General features: G+C 40.0%; 1 protein-coding gene across 41 annotated transcripts in view; it reads right to left on the bottom strand.

Annotated features, from left to right (window-relative positions):
• Positions 1-16819, bottom strand: part of PTPRD (protein tyrosine phosphatase receptor type D) — a 1959121-nt gene that overhangs the window by 1348899 nt on the left and 593403 nt on the right. The window lies entirely within an intron of this gene.

Raw genomic sequence — 16819 nt, 5'->3', positions numbered from 1 at the left:
AAATCCATTACTATGCCAGGGCTTAGCATTAGCCCCAAAATTAGCTAATGCTAACCCCCAATTATTGCTCTCCAGTACCCACCGCCACAGGGGTGCTGGGAAGAGCTGGTACCAACAGGCCCAGAGCATCAAAAATGGCATTCAGGGGCCTCGGCAGTAACAGGCTGGCGTTATTTAGGCTGGGGAGGGCCAGTAACAATGCTGCTTGCCCACCCTGGTAACGTCAGGCTGTTGCTGCTTGGTTGGTATCGGGCTGATAATGAAAAAATGGAGAAACCACACTTTTTTTTATTTATTTTTTTACAATAATTTAAAAAAATGCATAGGGTTCCCCCTATTTTCACTATCAGCCAGATACCAACCAAGCAGCAACAGCCTGACGTTACCAGGGTGGGCAAGGACCATTGTTACTGGCCTTCCCCAGCCTAAATAATGCCAGCCTGTTACCTCCTAAGCCCAGGAGCACCATTTTTGACACTCCAGGCCTGTTGGTACCAGCTCTTCCCGGCACCCCTGTGGCGGTGGGTACCGTGGTAATAATTAGAGGTTAGCGATAGCTGATTTTGGGGCTAATGCTAAGCCCTGGCACAGTAATGGATTTCGTCTATAAGATGGCTTCCACTACTAAGCCTGAAAATTCAATTATAAAAAACACAACAAATTGAATTTTTTTTAAACACTCCCCCACAGCCCTCGTTAACCATTTTATCCAAATTAAAAGAATGCTGGTCATCGTCGAAGTCCACCAAATCTGACATTGTCCTCCGCATTCAGATATCTGAGATGAGAAGAAAAGAAAAACAAGAAATATGGTTTAGTAAATTTTTTGCTCTCTCCCCTGGGAAGAGCGCGCATAGTGCAGTGTGTTCATAAACAGGGAGCCTCCAATTGTTGCTAAACTACAACTCCCACCATGGGGGCTGTAGTTAAGCAACAGCTGGAGTCTCCATGTTTGGGAAGACATGGGAGTAGTTGTAGTACGGCAGTGCTGAGGGATGGCACTTGCACATCCCCCGGCTGCGGCACTTTTAGGACTACTACTCCCATCATGGACAGACTCCATCCATGATGGGAGTTATAGTCCAGGGGTTGAGGTTCAGATAGCAGCAGGTCATTCACCAATCAGAGCTCCTGTCTCCCAGCGGTGGGGATTATTAATTATGAGAGCTGTATACAGGAGCCGGCCACCAGCGCAGTGTAGCCGCATGTGCCGCCAGCTTTTACAGTTAATAAATGCGGACCTGCTGCAATTTGCCCCTCAGCCCCTGGACTATAACTTCCATCATAGGCAGAGTCTGTCCATGATGGGAGTAGTTGTAGTACCGCAGCACTGAGGGATGGCACCTGCACATCCCCCGGATGCGGCACTTTTAGAACTACTACTCCCATTATGGACAGACTCCATCCATGATGGGAGTTATAGTCCAGGGGCTGAGGTGCAGATCGCAGCAGGTCATTCACCAATCAGAGCTCCTGTCTCTTGGGCGGGGATTATAAAATGTGATACAGTATACAGGAGCCGGCGGCCAGCGCAGTGCACATGTTCTGCCGGCTTTTACAGTTAATAAATGCGGATCGCAGTGGGTCTGGAGAATAACGAGGTGTGATCTGCACCTCAGCCCCTGGACTACAACTCCAATCATGGTCAGAGTCTGTCCATGATGGGAAAAGTAGTCCTACCCGTCCCAAAATAGTTAATATAATTCTCAGATGCTTTAGAACACTTTGGTACGTATCCTCCGAGGTGGTGTATATCTGCGCAAGAAAAGTGCCAGGGTCAGGGTTTTTGTTTAAAGTCTCATACAAGTCCATGAGAAATATATGTTACTGCATAACTTCCAAACGGCTGGAGATATTTAGATAATACTTGGTCACATATGTCACATATGTCCACTTAAAATATAGGATAGTTAATTTAACCCTTAACTACCCCCATTCGTGAGGGTCTGGATTTTTGTTTAAAGTCCCATGCAAATCAATAGGAAATGTATGTTCCCACATAACTTCCTACGGCTGGAGATATTTCAATAATACTGGGTACACATATTACTTATATGTCAAATATATGTTAAATTAACCCTTACCTACACCCTTACATAAAAGATGGGTTTTTGTTTCAAGTCCCATGCGCGTACATGGGACTTCCAGTAGCTTACTCCACAAGCTCCGCTCTGCACCTCCTGGTGAATGTGTCAATCCAACTTGCAAGCCACACCCCATCTCACAAAGACAGGAGGTCGGGATAGGAGGTTGACATATGGGGATTGGATATGAGGACAGGATATGAGGTCAAGATAGGAGAACGGGATAGGAGGTCAGAATATGAGGACGGGATAGGAGGATGGGATAGGAGGTCAGGATAAGAGGACAGGATATGAGGTCAAGATAGGAGAACGGGATAGGAGGTCAGGATATGAGGACGGGATATGAAGTCGGGATAGGAGGTCGGGATAGGAGGTCGAGATATGAGGTCGGAATATGAGGATGGGATATGAGGATGGGATATGAGGACAGGATATGAGGATGGGATATGAGGATGGAATATGAGGATGGGATATGAGGACGGGATATGAGGTTGAGATATGAGGTCGGGATATGAGGTTGAGATATGAGTACGGAATATGAGAACGGGATAGGAGGATGGGATAGGAGGTCGGGATATGAGGTCGAGATATGAGGACGGGATATGAGGACGGGATATGAGGATGGGCTAGAAGGTTGAGATATGAGGTCTAGATATGAGGACGGGATTGGAGGTCGGGATATGAGGACGAGATATGAGGTCGACATATGAGGTCGGGATATGAGGTCGGGATATGAGGTCAAGATATGAGGACGAGATGTGAGGACGGGATATGAGGTCGGGATATGAGGACGGGATATGAGGTTGGGATATGAGGATGGGATATGAGGACAGGATATGAGGTCGGGATATGAAGTCGAGATATGAGGATGGGATATGGGATGGGATATGGGGTTGGGATATGACAACAATATATGGGGATGGGACATGAAGTCCAAAGCTTCCTCCTTTGTTGATTTTCCTACCCAACAAGGATGAGGAAGGAAAAACCGTGCAACTCTGGGTAATCAGCTAGTATATATATATATATATATATATATATATATATATATATATATATATAAATAAATATATAAATATATATATATATATATATATATATATAGAGAGAGAGAGAGAGAGAGAGAGAGAGAGAGAGAGAGAGAGCGAGAGAGAGAGCTGCTAAATTAACTCCCTATAGTATGCTCCTCTGACCAGTATTAAATCTGTGTCAAGGTACTGTATTTTTGGGAGTTTACACTCTGTATTACTCTTTTTACTTTACATTTGGCTTGTATTTGACAAGGTTAATTATAAAGAACACATAATAAATATAGTATTTTAAAAGTGAAAGGCAACCCAAAGCACAATGTATCACAGATAAAAGTGATACACAAAAGAGTTTAAATGATTTAACCCCTTAAGGACCACCTTTTTTTCATATTTGAACTTTCATATTTTACACCTTCCATTCTCAAAATCAGAACACTTTCAATTTTGCACCTACAGACAAATAGTGCTGATTTTTTATGTACCATTAGTTGTACTTTGTAATGACATCATTTATTTCACCACAAAATTTACAGCAAAACCAGAAAAAATAATATTTGTGGGGCAAAATTGGAAAAAAATTACATTTTTTAAATTTTGGGGGCTTCCGATTCTACGCAGTTTTATTTTTGGTAAAAATGACACCATATCTTTATTCTGTAGGTCCATATGGTTGCAAAGATACCTAATCTATATAGGTTTTATTTTATTTTACTGCTTATAACTACATTATTTATAACTATATATAGCTAAAATTAGTATGTATAAAATTGACCCCTATAACTTTTTTATCTTTACAGGGATGTATGAGGGCAAATTTATTGCGCCGGGAAATTTTATCAGTACCAGTTTTGTTTTGATGGGACTTTTTGATCACTTTTTATACTTTTTATTAGGGTATACAAAGTGACCAAAAATACGAAATTTTGTACTTTGGATTTTTTATTACATGTACGCCATTGACCATGCGGTTTAATTAACATTATATTTTTATAGTTCGGACATTTACGCATTTGACAATACCACAAATGTTTATTTTAATTTTGTTTACATATAGTTTTTTTTTTTAATGGGAAAAGGGGAGTGATTCAAACTTTTATTACTGAAGGGCTTAAATCACATGTATTAACTTAAAAAAATGACACTTTTTTTTTAGTCCCCGTAGGAGACTATTACATGCAATTCTTTGATTGCATACACTGATCAATGTTATGACATAGCATGGCAGGCATGGAGCCATAGAACACCGATCGGACAGAGAGGAGAAAGGTAAGAAGCCTCCCGCTGTCCTCTCAGCTGTTTGGGACGTTGCAGCAATTCCGAGCAGTCCGCTAAGCTAACGGGCAACTGTTTTCTCCTGTTTTAGACTCCACGATCAACGATTTGATCACAGCATCTAAAGGGTTAATACCGGACATCAGCCCGATCAGTGATGTCCAGTATTAGCTGCAGGTCTTAGTTGCCAATAGCAAACGGGACCCATCAGGTATAACACATGCTCAGCTCCTGAGCGCGCTTCACATAACGGTAGACGGCCACAGAGGTAAACATACATTCATGGTTGTTAAGGGGTTAATAACTGTAAAAGGATATGCCCAGTAGTTCTTTATTTTTTGGAGGAAGCTTCCCTTAAAGCCAATACTTGACTCTCTTATGAAGCCTTAGAAGATGACTAGACATTTACCACACAGCATTTCAGTTAGAGGTCAAGGATATAGTCAATACAGAAACTAACACAGCCCAAAGAGGCCTTTAAAGGGGTACTCCGCCCCTAGCATCTTATCCCCTATCCAAAGGATAGGGGATAAGATGTCAGAACGCAGTGCCCCCGCTGCTGGGGACCCCTGGGATCTAGGCTGCAGCACCCCACTTTAATTACTGCACAGAGCAAAGTTGCTCTGTGCATAATGACCGGCGTGCATAATGACAGAGGCCGGAGCATTGTGACATCACAGCTCCGCCCCCCCATGACATCATGGTTCACCCCCTCAATACAAGTCTATGAGAGGTGGCGTGGTGGCCGTCACGCCCCCTCCCATAGACTTGCATTAAGGGGGCGGGTCGTGACACAAGGGGGCAGAGCCGTGACGTCATGATGCTTCGGTCCCTGTATCACCGGTCATTACGCACACAGCGAGTTTGCTCTGTGCAGTAATGAAAGCGGGGTGCTGCAGCCTAGATCCCGGGGTCCCCAGCGGCGGGACCCCCATGATCTGACATCTTATCCCCTATCCTTTGGATAATAAGACCGGGTCTTATATTAATTTAAGTCACCAAAAACATTATTTTCAGGGTAGGGCTTATTTATTTACATGTGATGGGTGCAGCTCTGCCCCCCAACATCCCCCCCCCTGCCGGTTTATCAGCCCAGCGCTGCACCCCACATCGGGGGCTAATCGTACCGTATGTCACCCGCGAGCGCAGCTTCTCTCCCCCCCTGCCAAATAATTATCAGCCGCTGCACTGTACTTGTAAAGTAGCTTGAGCATGAAGGGCCCACATATACACCTGAATGTTTTTTATGTAGCACACACCTCTATACTTCTAAACACTGGCCAATACCTTTGCGCCAAAAGAGTAGTTAAGTATTCCTGTGCCCGGGTTGCAAATATTAAAAAACAAACTTTAACTTACCTTCGTCCGCCGTTCCCGCATTGCTAAGGAACCGGCCTCATGGTCCAATCGCTGTTCTTGCTGCGGTTCTGGGGATGGAACGTCACAGAGCCTCCAGCCTATCACTGGCCGCAGCGATGTCCCGTCTCGGCCGATGATAGGCTGAGCCAAATGTCATGTAAGAAGCCGGCCGACTCCTTACATGACAATGCGCTCAGCCTATCATCGGCTGAGGCGGGACATCGCTGCGGCAGGTGATAGGCTGAAGCCTCTTAGACATCACAACACCAAGAAGCAGCAACAGCAGCGGAAAACAGTGAGGCCGGTTCCTTAGCAACGGTGGAACGGAGGACTAAGGTAAGTTAAAGTTTGTTTTTTTGTTTTTTAATATTTGTAGCACGGGCATTGCCTAGATCAGTGGTCTTCAACCTGCGGACCTCCAGATGTTGCAAAACTACAACTCCCGTTGGCTGTCCGGGCATGCTAGTTATAGTTTTGCAACATCTGGAGGTCCGCAGATTGAAGACCACTGGTCTAGGTCTTATTTTCGGGGTAGGGCCTATATATATATATATATATATATATATATATATATATATATATATATATATATATATATATATATATGTATATATATAGGGGCGGAGTACCCCTTTAACATCCTCTCTATACACTCTAAGTAAACATAACTTTTATTTTACAATATAAAAAATATATAACCAATAATTGCTTTTGCATAAAAAAATATATCATTTACTTTTGTAAAATAAAAGTTACCGTACTTTTAATTACTGTGGGTCTATATGTGCCATGTCAGTTTTTGTATTGACACATTTTTTGGCGTTGTTCAGGAAAAAAATATCCCTTTTGTTCAATTGACTCAGCAAGAAGAAATATTAGAGATTTTAAAGCTACATATACTATAAAACACAATACTGTGCCTGGTCAATAAACACTGCACACCGCAACACTTCATCTTCTTAACTGGCATGCCCTATTGAAGTCATGCTTCAGTATAGCAAAGGGGGTAATCTATAAAGGCACGTATGACATATTCTTGTCCAAAAATCTAAAACTTCTGTACAAGCCCCACTGGCACAAAACTTTGTGACCATTCACTGGTTTTGTATCTCTCTCTGCACTTTCTAAAAGTAAAGAAAAAAAGGAGCAGGTCTTAGAGGGAGGGGCAAGGTCTTCTGGAGGCCATCATAGTAACTATATTAAAGGAGTATTCCAGGAAAAAATGTTTTTTTTTTTTTTTGATCAACTGCCTCCAAAAAGTTAAACAGATTTGTAAAATACTTCTATTAAAAAATCTTAATCCTTCGAATAATTATCAGCTGCTGAAGGTAAGAAGTTCTTTTCTGTCTAAGTGCTCTCTGATGACACGTGTCTCGGGAGCTGTCCAGAGTAGAAGCAAATACCCATAGCAAACCTATTCTGCTCTGTGCAGTTCCTATGGGAATTTGCTTCTACTCTGGACATCTCCCAAGATGCGTCTCATCAGAGAGCACTTAGGCAGAAAAGAACAATTCAACTACAGCAGCTCATAAGTACAGAAAGGATTCATATTTTTTAATAGAAGAAATTTACAAATCTGTTTAACTTTCTGGAGCCAGTTGATATATAAAAAAAAATGTTTTCCTTGATAACCCCTTTAATTTGTTGTGAAAAATTCAGAAAGAAATTTGTATGAGAAAAATGCGAAAAAGTGAAAAACTGATGCATCTAACTCTAGGATGAAATGCCAGTCTTCGGCTGCATTCACAGTTCGTTTTTACATTACGGGTGCCGGATCCGGCTTGGGGAGGGGCAAACTGGGCTCTCCAGGACCCCAGCCGGACCAGTGCTGAACTCCATTTACTTTAATGAGCCGACCGGAGTCAAATGGTGACTCCGTTCGCTCATTTTTGACCCGTATGCGGTTTTGTGGTCGGAACTAAAACCGTAGTATACTATGGTTTTAGGTCCGGTCAGGTCGGCTCATTAAAGTAAATGGAGTTCAGCGCTGGTCCGGCTGGGGTCCGAGAGAGCCCGGTTTGCCCCTCCCCCAGCAGGATCCGGCACCCGTAATGTAAAAACGAAGTGTTAATGCAGCCTTAAATGGGTATTCCGTCTTTATACATCTTATCCCTATCCAAAGGATAGGGGATAAGATGTCTGATTGCAGGGGACATCTGGGACCCTTGCAATATTGGCACACCGAGATCGCGGGGGTCCACTGCGATCAAACATATCCTTTGGATAGGGGATAAGATGTATAAGGCCGGAATACACCTTAAAAAAATCCTTTTATGCTATGTTTTTTTTTTATTTCCATAAGTTTTGATGGGATTGAAATCAGAACCAAGATTCTAAACCTTATTTATTAGAACTGTTTAACCAAAAGCTGTCCTCATTTCTTATACCAGCCAAACAAAGCTTATCTTCATGGACTTTCTAGCAGTGAACCTCTTCCATAGCTTACCTCTTCCCAGTGGGAAATTCTAATAGAAAATGGCATATTGCACTTAACTGCATAGGGAATGGAGATGAGGCAAGTGTGAAGCTATAGTGTTGCATAGTTACCCCCTGCCCCCTACTAGACACATGGGACCTGGTCTTGAGGGGGCTTAAAGATCTCTCTGCATCACAAGAATATGCCTGAACACATCAGGTACAGGGTATTAAGTGATTCTCTTATAGGTTTTACATTGGGGCCCACAAGCTTTACGTTATGTCTCAAAAAAAAAAAAAAAAGAGATATTACATTTAGTGTCCCTTTCAAGCAAAATGTTTCAGTATGTGAATATTTATATAAAATAGTCTTTTTCTTGGTCTAGTTAGGAATTCCATGGGTATTGTCTGGAACTTTTTGTCTCCTAGCAAAATAGTACTACATCATTAAGCATTTCACAGCATAAATTATAATAGATTATGCTTCAACAATGTTTTATGTTGTAATTCTGATTTCCCCAGGGAAATGCAGAGCATTTGCTATCAATCCAAAAGAAACCTTGTTCTTCCACATACAATATATATCTAAAGCTTACATTTGCACTTAAAAAGCAATTAAAAGAAATATTCCCTGAAAAAAATAAGATATATTTATTTAAATATTTTAAGAGGCTAAGTTGAATGATGGTATATTTAGAACAGGCAAGTTTTCTGACTTGTACTGCATATTCACATGAATGAGTATTTATTTGTTTTTCATTATTTATATTGCACAATCAATTTACCTATTATGTAATATCTATCTATATATATATATATATATATATATATATATATATATATATATATATATACAGTATATAGAAACAATTGTCTTGAAACCTGAAAATTCTAAGATCATTTATGAGCTTTAATAACTGTTTGACTGGACTTGTAGCACTGACTTGCAGCTTACATACTATCCTGCTAATGATTGGATGAAAGTCATTTTTTGTGCTTTTCTGTTTTTGGACCCTTCCAAGGACAGTGATTTTCAAGTGTCATGAAACTACTTATTAACCTCTTAGTGTGTAGAGTATTCCAGTAACGGTTGATTTCTCAATTCATTTAGCATTTTTCAGATGCCGTATAGTATAACATTTACATTAAATACATGTTTGGGATGTTGCTTTGCCTTCTTTCTCATGTGTTAGTCATAGCTGTGCAGGGCTATAATGAGTCCTATATTACACAGATAACCATTTGATTTGAATTTTCACTGTTTTATTTTTAAAGGGAACCTGTCATCAGTTTTACACAGATCGGGAGAGATGTACAGCTCAAACCGGCAGAGGGGGATAAGGTGAAGAAGGGCCCGGGACACACTAAGGACTAGTTACCTGGGTCCTGGCAGTATTTTAAAATTATGATTACTCTGAAACACTTGAGCACCTCAGAGTAATTCATAGTATGCCAGGATTGTGATGCCTGCACCAGTTTTATGCTTCCAGTAGTATTTGCAGCATAAAAAACTGATGACGTTCCCAGTAGTGTACATGTATGTCATCTTTGATGTGTGTAGCAAAGGGTCATACCTCGATCTTTTCATGATAGCTTCAACTTGAGAAAACCAAGGTATGGATAATTTCTACATATGTAAGAATGGACACATCATACAATACGTACAAGTTTACGTGAAACACACTTTATTATGTAAATCAAGATATAGCATCTTCCAAGAAGAATTACATTTAATTAAATTAAACTGTGACCAGTTATGTGATCTTGGTTAGAGGACCTTATATTTAGAAAGCAATATAGATGAAATAGCGGAAGTCATGAATTCATTAAAGACAATCTACAAAACCCAAGAGCCTTTTCTCATTATTTGCCACTTTTGAAATATGGTCAGGAGAAGAGGGCAGGGATATCTGCTAGCAAGCATGGTCATTTTTGTTTTGACAGCTTTATTATTATAAGAGAAGTTTGCTCAATATCACAAAACTTTGCCTGAACATTGGGCAGTTGTAGAGTGGGATACATTTGACTCATTTTAGGCTTTATGGGTTAAGACTGGCATATTAAATCCATATACATGTATATATATATATATATATATATATATATATATATATAAATTCCAAGTGTAGAGTGGCACTGTGTAGGATTCAGATCCCCGGATCTAAGCAGGTGCTCAGTCCTATGTTGGACTCGACCATGGTGTCCCAATCAGGTATGTATCCAAGAAAGAATAGGGCGGCAATCCAGTGATCCAAATGTACAAAAATACCTTTATTCACCCAAGTGAAGCAACGTTTTGACCTTCTCAATGAGGTCTTTTTCATGCTTGAGTGCCGCCCTATTCTTTCTTGGAAATATATATATATATATATATATATATATATATATATATATATATAAATATATATATATATATATATATATATATATATATATATATATATATATAGAACATAACAGAAATAAAAAATATTTAAGAGAATCAATAGAGAAAGGATTGTATTAGCTAAACCTCTTCTGAAGAAAGAACTCTTAAGTCAATCATTCATAATAATAATATATATATACAAAAACTCTGGATTGATGTGGACCTATTTCTATCATTGCTGATTACATGTACCTATATCACGGGCCTATTCCAGAGACACTCAATTGTACATTACATACCACTCAGGGATAAAGTATACACACAAAGAAAGTGAAAGAGGTCACCACTTATTGTATAGAGTATAAAAACAAGTACTTTATTTATAATTCTTAAACAACACATATGCACGCATGATCTAAAGTCTTTCTGCAATATTTCCAATACAATGTACATGAAGGGAAACAAAGTGCCGGTCACTATGTCAAAGTATTTTATGTGAAGCCTAAATCCTTCATATAGGAGAGATACAAATCAATAGTAATCGTAACCTGAGATATATTTCAATCACCCACTCATAGGGACCCAGGCTCCTATACTGCATGTACCGATCTGAGCTATTCACTATACCCCAATAGAAGGTTAGGCTTACCCATTTCTTATTGTTGTGGACTACGGCACTCATCCTGACCTCAACGTAAGTTTCGTATCCTTGATGACCTCTTGAAAAAGGTTACGAATATTTGTCTTAAATGGGCACTGTTTGATCCAAAAACTTTTTATATGCTGAAAATGAAATACCTTTTGTAATGTGGCTGTTTAAAATGTTTTGAATATTTAAGAAAGAAAACGGCTCCTTAAAATCCCACCACTAGGGGGTCCCCATACCTATTGGGACATGAACCAGTCCTGCAACAGCACCAGGCTTGTCCATTAATCATGGACAAGAGATGTCTCATGGACAAGGCTGCATGAGAGGACACTCCAATCACCTCCCACCACTACAAGGAGGGACACACAAGAGGATTTCTAACACTGTGAGCTAATGAAAATAGGTATCTTTTTTAAATAATAAATATAAATGATAGATGCATAAAAATTAGATGTACATGGTCAGGATTAGGTACTGAGAAACATATTATTATTATGATTATTATTATAATTTTTTTAAGGCTCAACAGAAGTTTTATGTCTAAATGTCATTCCTCTGTAAGCAGTTGTTCTCACTTGAGAAATCTTCTGCTTATTGTATAATATCCAAGAAGGGTTTCCAATTTCTTTGTAGATAGTTACATAGTTACATATTTAGTAAGGTTGAAAAAAGACATACGTCCATCAAGTTCAACCTGGGAATTGAAGGGTAGGGGTGTGGCGCGATAAGGGAAGGGATGGGATTTCCAGCAATGTATCTAATCCTGTTTTAAAGCTGTTAATTTTTCCTGCTGTGACCAGTTCCTGAGGTAGACTGTTCCATAAGTTCACAGTTCTCATGGTAAAGAAGGCGTGTCGCCCCTTGAGACTAAACGTTTTCTTCTCCAGACGGAGGGAGTGCCCCCTCGTCCTTTGGGGGGGGGGGGGTTAACCTGGAACAGTTTTTCTCCATATTTTTTGTATGGGCCATTAATATACTTATATAGAACAGAAAAAAGAGAAGTAAGGTAAGGCACAGTGAAGGGCTTGAAGTCCTAAGTGGGTGCACAGCTCCAAGGGATCCGACTCACAATCCCGAAGGTATAACAAAGATGAAAGGATGAAGCGGCACTCCAGCGGATTACAATCCAAATGTGAATTTATTCACCCATCAGTACAGATGCAACGTTTCGTTCCACAGTCAGGAACTTGAGGAAGTTCCTGACTGTGAAACGAAACGTTGCATCTGTACTGATGGGTGAATAAATTCACATTTGGATTGTAATCCGCTGGAATATACTTATATACATTTATCATATCCCCCCTTAAACGTCTCTTCTCAAGACTAAACAATTGTAACTCCTTTAATCGCTCCTCAGATAGATAGATAGATAGATAGATATATAGGTAGATAGATAGCAGCAACAGGAGAATACAGCAGCACACTGCTAGCACAAAGATGTAGATAAAATATGAGTATATATATACAACATGAGAAGCTATTCAGCTATGGTGCAGTAATGAAAAAGTGAGATACTTAGCTTGCAATTTGGTTGCCAAATAGCTTGGTGTATATAGGTGTATATAAGGTGATTTGGATGTTCCAGATCCTGCAATGCCTGCTGATCTATTCACATAGAGGCATATTCATAGTGTAGGGTCCGTCCCAATGAGATCACCTTACCATGGTGGGGTGGTCCAAGCTATTTGGCCACCAAATTTCAAGCTAAGTATCTCACTATTTCATTACTGCACTATAGCTGAATAGCTTCTCATGTTGTATCTATATACTCATGTTTTATCTATATCTTTGTGCTAGCAGTGTGCTGCTGTATTCTCCTGTTGCTGTATATTTAGCCCAGCAGCCTGCACCTGTAAGCCAGGTCCATATAATAGTTTGGAATACATAGTGCTGGCCAACTTATTCTTTGTTTGTATTACACATATGGGGGAGTGGCTACCTCCATGTTGGTTCTTGCACCCCACCCACCTCTATCAGGTGTATATAAGGTGATTTGGATGTTCCAGATCCTGCAATGCCTGCTGATCTATTCACACAGAGGCATATTCATAGTGTAGGGTCCGTCCCAATGAGACCACCTTACCGGGGTGGGATGGTCCAAGCTATTTGGCCGCCAAATTGCAAGCTAAGTATCTCACTATTTCATTACTGCACCATAGCTGAATAGCTTCTCATGTTGTATCTATATATTCATGTTTTATCTATATCTTTGTGCTAGCAGTGTGCTGCTGTATTCTCCTGTTGCTGTATATTTAGCCCAGCAGCCTGCACCTGTAAGCCAGGTCCATATAGTAGTTTGGAATCAATAGTGCTGGCCAACTTATTCTTTGTTTGTTTAGATAGATAGATAGATAGATAGATAGATAAAAAGCCGGATAGATAGTGCTGTGTGTCAGATAGATAAATGGTAAGAATTACAGAAAAAAAGGAAGCAAAATAGAATACTGTCGACATCTCCAACACTTTGACCCAACAGAAATATATGCAGTCTAAAATTCCCTTTCCAGGAAGATCACAAAAAGTTAACCTACCATCTATTCTGTTGAAACTCTGCATCATAAATATGCAATTACTATTCAGATTATGATATTGGAAGTCATAAATTAGAAGGAACAGAGGCAAATAAAACCGTATTTGCAAAATCTTTTTAGATCTTACATTTTAGACGCTTTCTACAAAGTTTGCAAAAGTACAAATGGAATGTCAACAGAGCTTTCTTTCAGTAGACGAATGACTGATCTGCTGCAGTGTTTCAAGCTGTTAGCTTTGATTTCACATCCTGAAGGTAGCAGTACAAATCACCATAGTGGCATATAATTGCAAGGAATTGCTTGGTTGAATTGAGAACGACTAAACCATTTCCAATTTCCATGTCCTTGATACGTGTGGTATGTGTGGAAGAAACAGTAAGACATAATTTTTTACTTTGTATACAAGAATTCCTTGTAAATGGGATGGTAATTGTAGGGATTCATGACTAATTTATTGATAAGTAATTGTTACACAATGGCCTGCTGAATGGCAATAATTCCAACTAAAAGTTACCAAGATTTCCTCCTGATCCTTTCGATAAAATGCTCTATATATATATATATATATATATATATATATATATATATATATATATATATATATATATATAATTAAATGTCTTTAAAAATGCCCTTTAAACCCCCTACACACAAACATGCTAAGGTGAACAATGGTGCTTCTTTTGAACAGTGTCTTTTGAATTTCACCTTTGGTTTGTGTATAAAACCTCCCATATAGATGTAGAATATAGAGAAAATAATATCCACCTAATATTAGGATCAGTTTTCTCATGAGGACAATCCTTATTCTGAATGAAATTGGATCAGTGATGAAGTCTTGCTCTCTAGAGGGCCTTTACTCTGATGCAATAATGGGTTTCATAGATCCAGGACAATGATAAGTCCATTTCTCATTGTCTAGACAAACGGACCAGCTGACTGTCCAAAGTGTATGGTGGCTTTCCAACTCTCCCCCAATAGATGATGTAGGGGTGAGATGGGTTTGGTATGTTACATTTTAACTTCCTAGCCCTATTGTTCTCAGAAAGATAAGTATGGGTGCATTAACATCACAATATTTCTATACAGTTCCCATATACGGTTTTGTATAGAAAAATAGTATACAACCATATAGAAAACCATATATATAGTTATCCCATGCAAAAACATATGCAACAAGGAGCATCCAGATGTGTATGTTTTTGGTCATGTATGATTTTGTGTGTTTTTTTACCGTACATAAAACCGCATATATGAGCCGTGTATGATTTTTTTTTTAACATTAAAGATAATGAATAACAGTTGAGTCTTCAGTGGCATAGAGTTTTTGGGATATGTTTTTTTCTTGCACGCGGTAAACCCCGCCTACTTTCCTTCCTACACACCTAATTTCAATAAAACAGTCTGAGCTTTGTGTGTTAATCAAAAAAACATACAGTTTTTTGCAAAAATTATGCAACCGGACCTCTAAATTCTAAACGCAAACGGTTTAAAACTGTATGCAGTTTAAAGGAGATCTGTAGTAGTAATTTTTATCACTGGCCGAGGCGGGACATAGCTGCGTCCGGTGATATGCTGAGCGCAGGAAGAAGACCGGGACACCACTCTGAAGTTTCCTTTTTACTTTTTTCAGCCCGGGCACAGAGAATTCTCCAAAATTACTACTACAGATCTCCTTTAAATTTATAGCACACGTTTGCATACAGTTTTGTCAGGTGTTAAGGCATACATTATGCAAAAAAAAAAAAATGATTAAAAACAGTATGACAAAATCATGATGTGAATGCACCCTTATCATCAGTGCTGTCTGGCAGCAGCTTACTCCTTTTCTCTTAAGGGAACACATGAATGTTTGGCCTTGTCCACTGGCTAAAGAATCCTTTGGCTGACAGCTGTTAAAAATATATGGCCACCTTGAGCCATTATTGATAACATGCCTTTATTCTGCAACCATTTATTTTATGATAATATTGAAAGAGCCCACCCACTTCATGTATAGCTGGTAGTTAGTCCCTTAAAATTATTTTCTCTTTTGGCCTCAAGTGGGACATTAACTCTACTTGTAAGTAATCCCCAGCATGCAAACATTGGTAAATTGTGTATTGAAGGAGAAGTATCGTGGACAAAAACTTATCCCCTATTTGTAGGGTAGGGGGTAAGCTTTAAATCGCGGGGTCCGAGCGCTACCCCCTCTGCAATCTCCGGGCTCTCTACCACAGCGGCGAGTCACGTCCCCCCGCCTGAATTGGGGGCCACCACGCCCCCTCTATATAGCTCTATGAGAGAGGCAAAGATTGCAGAACGGCTCTTCCATATGGAGGGGCGTGGTGACCCCCGCTTCCAGTGGGTGTCGTGACGCATGATGGAAGAGAGCTGGGGCTCCATGCAGGAGATTGCAGGAGGCCCCAGCACTTGGACCCCCGTGATCTAAAACGTATCCCCTACAGGGGACAGGTGAAAAGTTTTTGTCCTCGATTCCTCTTCTTTAATACAAAGTTTACCTATGTTGGCATGCTGGGGCTCACTTACATGTAGAATTAGTGTCCCACTAGGGTTCCTTGAGGACAACAACCCCGCCCCCTCCATATAGCTCTATGGGAGAGCCGTTGGGCAATCTTTGGCTCTCTCATAGAGCTATAAAGGGGGGTCATGGCGGCCTCTACTTTGGTCGGGGTCATGATGCGCTGCTGTGGAGGAAAGTCAGGGCTCCATACAGGAGATCGCGAGAACCCCAGAGCTAGAACCCCCGTGATTTAAAACTTATCCCCTTTACTGCAGGGGATACGTTTTTGTCCATGATACTTCTTCTTTAAAGGGGTACTCCACCGGAAATGTTTTTAGTTTTATTAACTGGTGCCAGAAAGTTAAACAAATTTGTAAATTACTTCTATTAAAAAACTTATCAGCTGCTGTTATGATCCACAGGAAGTTCTTTTCTTTTTGAATTTCCTTTCTGCCTGACCACAGTTCTCTCTGCTGACCCCTCTGTCCATTTTAGCAAATGTCCAGAGTAGGAGCACATCCTCATAGAAAACCTATCCTGCTCTGGACAGCTCCTAAAATGGACAGGTGTGTCAGCAGAGAGCACTGTGGTCAGAGAGAAAGGAAAT

The sequence above is a fragment of the Hyla sarda genome, chromosome 1 (assembly GCF_029499605.1).
Source record: "Hyla sarda isolate aHylSar1 chromosome 1, aHylSar1.hap1, whole genome shotgun sequence".
Classification (NCBI taxonomy): domain Eukaryota; kingdom Metazoa; phylum Chordata; class Amphibia; order Anura; family Hylidae; genus Hyla; species Hyla sarda.
This window is presented reverse-complemented; position numbering and strand designations above follow the sequence as displayed.